The 8,228-nt window shown below is 39.4% G+C and overlaps 1 pseudogene; it reads left to right on the plus strand.

Annotated features, from left to right (window-relative positions):
* Positions 1 to 4,952: 4,952 nt before the first annotated feature.
* Positions 4,953 to 6,677, plus strand: LOC136446178 (galanin receptor type 1 pseudogene; annotated as a pseudogene).
* The last annotated feature ends 1,551 nt before the right edge of the window (positions 6,678 to 8,228 follow it).

The following is an 8,228-nucleotide window of genomic DNA, read 5'->3' on the forward strand; positions in this document are numbered from 1 at the left end:
TATACTTGATACTTTTTGAATAAGAATAATTCTAAAATGCTCTAAGCAGTTTTGAAAGTTATAGTAACACCCATGCCAAGTGAAACGCAAGGTGACAAATGTCACAGAAGCATATGCGGATAGTATAAATGACGAATGACTGTCCCTCTTTATTACTGCAGTAATGTTTATACAATATTTTTTTCCAAATATAAACCATTGTGTTTTCCATACCTCCAGTGCTCTTTATATTACGACTGTTCTAGACTCGTCCCAGTCTCTAGGGGTCGGCTTAGGGGTGTTTTCCCGGGCCCAGGCTGCTTTATTGGGCCGTTTCTGTCAGCCTTTCTGCTAAGCTGTCATATATAATATTGCAGCCTGTCTACTTTAGCTGCCATAGATAATTTTGACGCCACCACGCTAATTTAACCCAAGGCCGTAGACCCACCCCTGAGCAGGCTAAGCTGTCTGGGCGGGCGGGCATCAGCGCCGTAGAGATATCGGGAGTCCCCGATGGTATGTTTTCCAGGCTACGACTGTTATTGAATACAGTAAACCCAAACCGTCTTATTTAATGGTTTATTTTATTGAGTTTCATGTTTTAATGAATAATTTACAGTCAGAAAGCTTATCGTGGAACGGCAATTTATTTTTATAAAAACAAATATTACCGCGCCAGTGCAAAGTTGATATCCATGTATGTGCACTAATCATAAACGATAGTAATGTAGAGAGATTAGCAGTAAAAACCCTGCATGTAAGTGATATTCATTTTTACGCTTTGTTATAACTCCCTTTTACGAAGTCCCATGCTGTCAGAAAGATAAAGAATATTTTTTATCCTTAACGCCCAAGCCAAAGTCTACGTTGTCAACATAGAAGTCATTGAACTGCTTTGCTATTCAGGGTTGAACATTTTTGCTTATAAAAGAATCTCTACCCAATGTTTTTCTGACTAACATATTTTCTTGTTGATAGTCTTCTTTTTTAATCGAGTCATGTCACGAGAACACTTGCCTACCTGGCCCCTTGTTTTCCAGGGCTCCAAGAAATACTGTCCCTTGGCCTAGCCTCTGCTTCCCGAATGTATAGCCTAGTGTCCTTCACGATCTGGTCTTTTCACGAGAAAACGGCGCCTGCAAAATACATGATCCCAATGAATTTTTGACATAACAGAGTAGCCAATGAAATGTCAGATGGCAAACGAGCGATGACAGTTTTGCTATCATGGGATATTTCTTGATAGGGTTCGACCTGCGTTGACGACGCATGAAAGATATGGACACGGACGATAGTGTGTTGTTGGAGGACCTCAGTGGTGGTGTATGGTGTGAATGGCCTAGCTATTCCCAAGATGCGCAAAGACCTTTTGTGTCATTACGTCTTGGAATTATTTGTATTGCGATTTCATTAAGATACCGTATGTATATGTAAATGGTTTTAATGAATGAATAGTCTTTTTTTGTCTCTACTTTTGTCTTTCATGACTATACAGACGAAGCAAAAGAAACATGTATATACTGTTCGATAGTTGATATCAAAATCTGCCGCTCTCTTGTGTGTTTATGGAGGGATTGACAAGAAAAAAGAGCATCCAACATCCCCATACTAAACCAAATTTAGCTTCTTCATTCAATGTACCCATATATACACTCATTGTTAAAAGTATGCATTTATAAGTTGATTAATCTAAAACTTCGATAATTTAGCTAGTAGAATCATCAATTACAATACATGTGTTATATGGAGAAAAGCTTAATCATACTTGATACATAAAATTGCCTTGTCCTGCCTTTTAAAAGTTGAGGATTTTCATAGCTTTCTCTCAAAAGGCAGAGGTTGCCTCAGAAGGCCACGCAACACTATCACACGGTTTACATAACACCGCACTTTACTGGCGGCTTTGTATGGCACCTTTGGGAGCCTGAGTGTAGGCATCGGATCGCGGTCCATAAAAGGCTGCTGAAAAGGCAAATACTGCATTAGCTTTTACAGAGAGTATCAAAACAGCTAGCTAAGGTTAACACTGGTTTTGAGGTGTGAACCATAAAGGTATTAGTCTTATGCCTTGGGAGATGTAGTTTTATTCGAAGGAAAGGCCGCAAGGTAGTTAAAATTATTCGTTATCGTATTTTATGGGGTCCATTTGATTATTTCCTTTTTGAATTTTCGAATTCAAAGATCATGGTAGCCCCGCTCGAAGAGATACGCGCGACGCCGTCGAATTGTTTTTCCATGGGACCTAGTCTACGGAAAATAAAATCATCAAAGTATGTTCAAAGAAACTTATATATTGTAACATAAGTAACATAGTGTGCTGTAACAGAAGTAACGTAACTAACAGTCTGAGAATTTATGCACAAGCAAAACACATTTTCTACAAAACACGAGAGAAAGCCGAATATTAGATTGCCAATAAAATATGAATTACTCAATATGTTGAAGTGAATCACTTGCAGTAAGCTTGCAAATCAAGTGTAATCGATGCTCGTCTTTGTGGACACCCGTCTAGTAGTATCAATATTCGTCTTCTTAAGTTTCTTGTTGTGGCTGGTGTTTCCTTTCCTTGCAGCACAGAATCTGCTAAACTTCTTCTGGAACAGTGAAAATGACAACGGTGCAATATTGTTAATAAAGATTTTATCTTCTTAAGTATCAAGACTGGCATCCTATTGTTTGATAGAGGGTTCATGAACTGTCTTCTGGACAAAAAGTTGCTATGTGGGATCAATAACATCTTAGCAAGAAATCTGTGTGAACCCCATAAGCACACACATGTGGTATCATTGCCCTTCACCGCATTGGATGGGCTAGCAATAAACATTTGCCTTCAGAATCTTCCAAGGAGCAAAGGTTGCAAGGGTGACTTCGATCCCTAAGATCTTGAAGAGGATATCGATACCATTGATCATTATCTGACGAATGGGATTTTGGTCATTCCGCTGGTAGTTTCTCATGACCCAACATATGACCTTTATTGCTATACCAAAAATGACCCCCCACGGGTCAGTGCTTTCAATAAACATCCCTGACATTATCCCGCCCATTCAATTTATAGATGGAGAGATAGCGGCTTAAAATCATTATCTTCAATACCATCTCATAACTTGCATTACCCCCCAATGGGTATCTCCATTCACGGTTCACGCCTTAGATGATTAGGTTCAACATAGGTCTATACAACCAATGTCAAAATGTCAAATCCTGTCGATAAGATAAAGTCACGCAGAGCTAGAGAATTCATGACCGGAACGACAATAACAAGCCACTCCGGATGATCGTTAAAAGGCCGATAGCTGATATGAAGGTCCAGACGTTGCAGTTATCTACTAAGTCGGTCGATGGAATGCGCTGAACCCATACCGTCGGATTGAGGCGCTAAGTTTTCACTAAGTGGTATGGCTGAGTTGATATCAAATTTTCTAACACTACGCGGCGTGTTATCTGAGTGAATAGTATTACTTTTCAAGAATAGACCACTTTGTTGTTAAAGACGTTTTGTATGTTATGTGATGTTGTGTGCCAATCAGCGTACTTTCTTTATCATAGTTCTTGGAAAGTCATTAACCTCATTGACCCCATCCGTTATTCATAGAATAAAAGGGTATCCAGTTAATTCATGTATCATATCATTCCTGATATAGTCAAGATACACTAGGAAAGTCTCCAATGGTTCTCATTTTTCATTCAGCGACGTTTAAAAAAATTCAGCAGTAGGAATACCTTTTAATTTCCATGGAACGTATCATACATAGGGGCGTAGCTTAATTCATCGACTAGTTATTTTTTTATTGTTTATTGTTTCGCATGTGTACAGTATTTAAAAACAAACGATTGAAAGTAAGCTGAACTTATATCATAATTCCTGATAGAAGAACAGATCTTTGAAATTCAAAATGATCTTTAAGGTATGCTTATGTGATCAATGCTAATCATAATTAACAAATTGTAAAGAAATGGATGAAAAATTAAAATATTAATCATCAAATACTAATAATCAAATATCAAAGGAAAACAAGGAAAACAAACAAATCAGGTGAAAGTAGTGGTTGGTTGTTGTATGAAATCTATCTTTATAGTTAGGTACTATAATAAAACTCCCTGTTTTGCAATACAATGCAATACGGTAGCCTATTGCGTAAGGAACAATCATTTTTAGACGCGCCATATGTGATGCAGTGATAAACTTGTAGGTATTGCACTATAGGGCAAAACTCAAAGTCAATCTCTTCGACCAAAAAGACCATTAGTGTTATGTTACCCTAGACAGTAATCATTATTCCCGAGGCATATGCGATCATGCTGCCGCCAAAGGCAACTAATACATAGTTTAGGGGGCAAAAGCTTCAATTTCACACTCCAAGATAACTAAGCTAATAAGATTCGGGAGGCGCAAACCTGTGCTGAATTATGGGTAGGTTACACCACCTGTGGTTCAGATGACACAAAACGTTGAAAGCAAATGATGAGCTTTGATCTGCTGTGAAACTTGTTTCATGTTGGGCCTTGTCGCGAAAAGTCAAATGCCTAAACATTGCTATAGCTCTTTACACCCAAAGATAGTAATGTGCTGTCGCTACAGCATTTTACCATAGACGGGTCCATAGGAGTGCAAGTAATGTGTAATTTGTTTCTCATTTCCACAGGCATAGAAGTTCAACCCAACATCGGTCGATTTCAACAAGGCAATTTCCGTCGGCAAAGAGGCACAGCAACTAATTATTAGTGCCGTTGGGTGGTAGAGATACAGCTTGACGACCGTCCAATTTGCCATCACCCATTGCAGTTGGATGCTTTCTAAGAACGCAAAATTGTTCACATGCTGTAGATAGTCTATAACAGCATTCAGCAAACAAGACAAAAACTATTCTTTGGAAAGAGTCCTTACTTTGAAGAATTACGGACCAGAATTGTTGACAACCCTTCTACTGCTGGAGAACGGACATCATGACGAACAACAGTTCTTTGATCTTTAACGATTCTCTACTGGCTCCAGACAACATGACTTCATCTTTGAAGCCACAGGCGATCGCTATTCCAGTTGTGTTCTCCATAATATTTCTAATCGGTGTTACAGGCAACGCTCTCGTCATCGTCATCATGACCTGCAATAAGAGAAACCGTCGCAGCACCACAAGCGTATTCATCCTAAACCTTGCCATTGCCGATCTGATGTTCATTGTGTTTTGCGTACCATTCCAAGGCACCATATACACGTTACCCGAGTGGATATTCGGTGGATTCATGTGCAAGTTTGTCAACTACCTCATCTATGTAACAATGCTCTCCAGCACTTTCACCCTCACGGCAATGTCTTTCGACAGGTTCCTGGCCGTGATGTACCCGATCACAACTGCTTACCTTCGCACGTGGAAAGTAGCTACAGTTTCCTGTCTAGTCATTTGGACAGTGTCCTTTGCAACAGCCTCGCCGTATGCTCTCTACTACAACTTGTACAGAGAGCATTGGTCTGACGGCTGGTTTCGTCTTTGCTATGACAAGTGGCCCAATTCTCAAGGTAGACCGATTTTCATAGCATCGCTTTTCTTCATCAGTTATGTTCTTCCTTTCATCCTGATCACCTTTTGTTATATCAACATTTTGCGGGAGTTGTGGTGTGTCCCACGTGTGCTCCAACAGAGCGAGAAGTGGAGCGGCATGAAAAAGGCTATTAGTGCGAAGAAGAAAGCTGTCAAAATGGTCATAGTTGTCGTCACTGTCTTTGGAATCTGCTGGCTCCCTCACCACGTGACAACAATGTGGCTGAGCTTCGGTAACTTTCCTTACACATTGGGGACGCTTGTGCTCAAGCTTACGGCTCACTGCCTTGCCTACGCGAACTCATGCATGAACCCGTTCATCTATGTATTTCTATCGGACAACTTCAAAAAGGACATCAAACGGTTACTCTGGCAAGGCCACAAACGACAGTCTACAAGACGAAGCGACCGCACGTTGAATAGTGACATCCCACCTGTACAAGGCTATAGGCGTACAATGGTGAGAGTTGCGTATTCTAAACAAGCTTTAAACGTCTCTCGCCGGGAAACGGAGAGTCCAAGACACGTCCGGATTATTGTAGAACAGAACGACGATTCTCCATCACATTGCATCAACCAAATTAAGAAAGAATTTAAAGTAGAAAGCTATGTCTAGAAATGAATAATGGTTTAAATTCTGACAAATGGACAGTTACGCTAGTCATAATTCAACGAGTGCTCCAAAAAGCATGCTTTTATCGCAAATAATTGAAACTACTTACATCTTAATGGTGTACCATATATGTAAAACATTTCATGGAGATTTTGCGTTAAGCGAAGTCTAATATTTCAGATAAAACCTAATCATTTGAGTGCTCTTCCGAAGGAAAATTGAAAGATATGAGCACGAAATTATATTTGCAAAACATTCTATATTCGGAACCGACTAATGTTCTTCAGTTCATCTAGCCATGGGGCTGAGCTGATATAGATCTGAAAATTGATACATGTAATGGAAGGCCCTGGATCGGCTGCCAGTTAGATTCTCGTTTGGTAACATTCTACCATAGGGGCGGTGATCTATCTTTTTTATCCGTAGGACCGCTGCACTAGTACCACTACCCTTATCGAGAAGGGTGATGGATTCTTTGAGGTGCTTGAGGTGTTTTCTTTGTAAATAAGAGACGGATGATTCACTCCAGAAGACTCAGTAGCATTGGTTTTAGTGATGATATTGCAGAATGAAAGACATAGCAATTAGAAAGAGGTACGGAAAAAAATTGTGTGTTAAGATTAAGATACATGATTTCACATCGTAAACAGAAGTTAAGTACATCTCATGTCTATTGTGTACCTTGCAAGGAATTGACAAACATGTACAGGTAGAGTAGGTTAGTGTGTTGAATTTGCATGTGTCCTTGAGAAAAGTATGCAAAGGTAATACAGTATACTGTGTCTTTTTGTTTCTGGAGAAGACTAGAATCATATTCAAATGCCTAGAAAAGTTTGAAAAATTTATTTAAATGATGTTGTTTGTGTCTCTTTAATGATATGTAATTAGATATTCAAGTCATGTGCTAAGTTGCTAAGTGACAATAACTAAGATGATTTGCAGCACTTTTCTGTACCATCAAATAAAAAGTTTGAAATTTAAGTGACAATGAGTTTCTTGACTTATTTTCTTTATCTGCTCTAACGAAAACGCATTTACCGTTAAAGGAATTCTTAGGGTATGAGCTATATTTGGTAACGGTATACACTAATGGAGAACGCACCCAACCATGTCATGAATGCTTGCTTCTGTTAACAACGATTTGGTAATGTATCATTAAAGCTCTTTTGGGTTCACTTTTTCCACACCTGTGGCCATAATCACTCTATATTACCACATGAAAAAGGGTAATTCATTAGAGCATATGAAATACCGCCAAGGGGAGCCAGTGGCTGTCTATAACACCGCCTTTCATCAAGAGAAAAAAGAAGCCGGGGAATCCATTATAGAATAAAAATGTGACTTCGTGTTGCGACTGAGAAATTAGGGTCAAGGATTGCCCAACCCTAGAGGATTGGCTGATGCGCAGCCGTATGTTCACCAATAGAAGACAGGCAACTTTACATTTGACAAGTCTCCATGGATTCTATTTCAAACCATCTCAATTGCCATTTAGAGAAAATAGGGCTGTCTAGTGTGACCTCGGGCAAGTAATCAAGCTCCATTAGGCATCGGCTTTGAAGAACCAAATGGAATTCTCTCATGTGCCCCAAGACGCCGAGTTTGTATCCTACATTCTAAATGATATGTATTAACTGCACGGTATCAACGGTTCAATGCCCTGAAGTTGCTCTCAAACTGTCTCAAGGGTGTAGGCTTTCTTGGTTAAAATAAAAGCCCAATGGCTGACATGCCATAAAAGATGAACATAAGAAGTTCTACGACGTGTTTTAAATATACAGTAGGAGGAAAAAACATTAAAATTGTTATTCCTTGCCGGTCCCCCGAAAGTGCGAAATGGAACGAAATGGAACGAAATGGAACGAAATGGAACGAAATGGAACGAAATGGAACGAAATGGAACGAAATGGAACGAAATGGAACGAAATGGAACGAAATGGAACGAAATGGAACGAAATGGAACGAAATGGAAGAACGAAAACAACATATGTTACATTATGAAATGAAATACCAGTAGATAGCAAATTATAAGGAGTAGACCGGAACAGGAAGCATTTTAGATACAGAAGTGAGTGGTAAATACATAATATAACGTG

This window comes from Branchiostoma lanceolatum, chromosome 12 (genome assembly GCF_035083965.1).
Source record: "Branchiostoma lanceolatum isolate klBraLanc5 chromosome 12, klBraLanc5.hap2, whole genome shotgun sequence".
Lineage (NCBI taxonomy): Eukaryota > Metazoa > Chordata > Leptocardii > Amphioxiformes > Branchiostomatidae > Branchiostoma > Branchiostoma lanceolatum.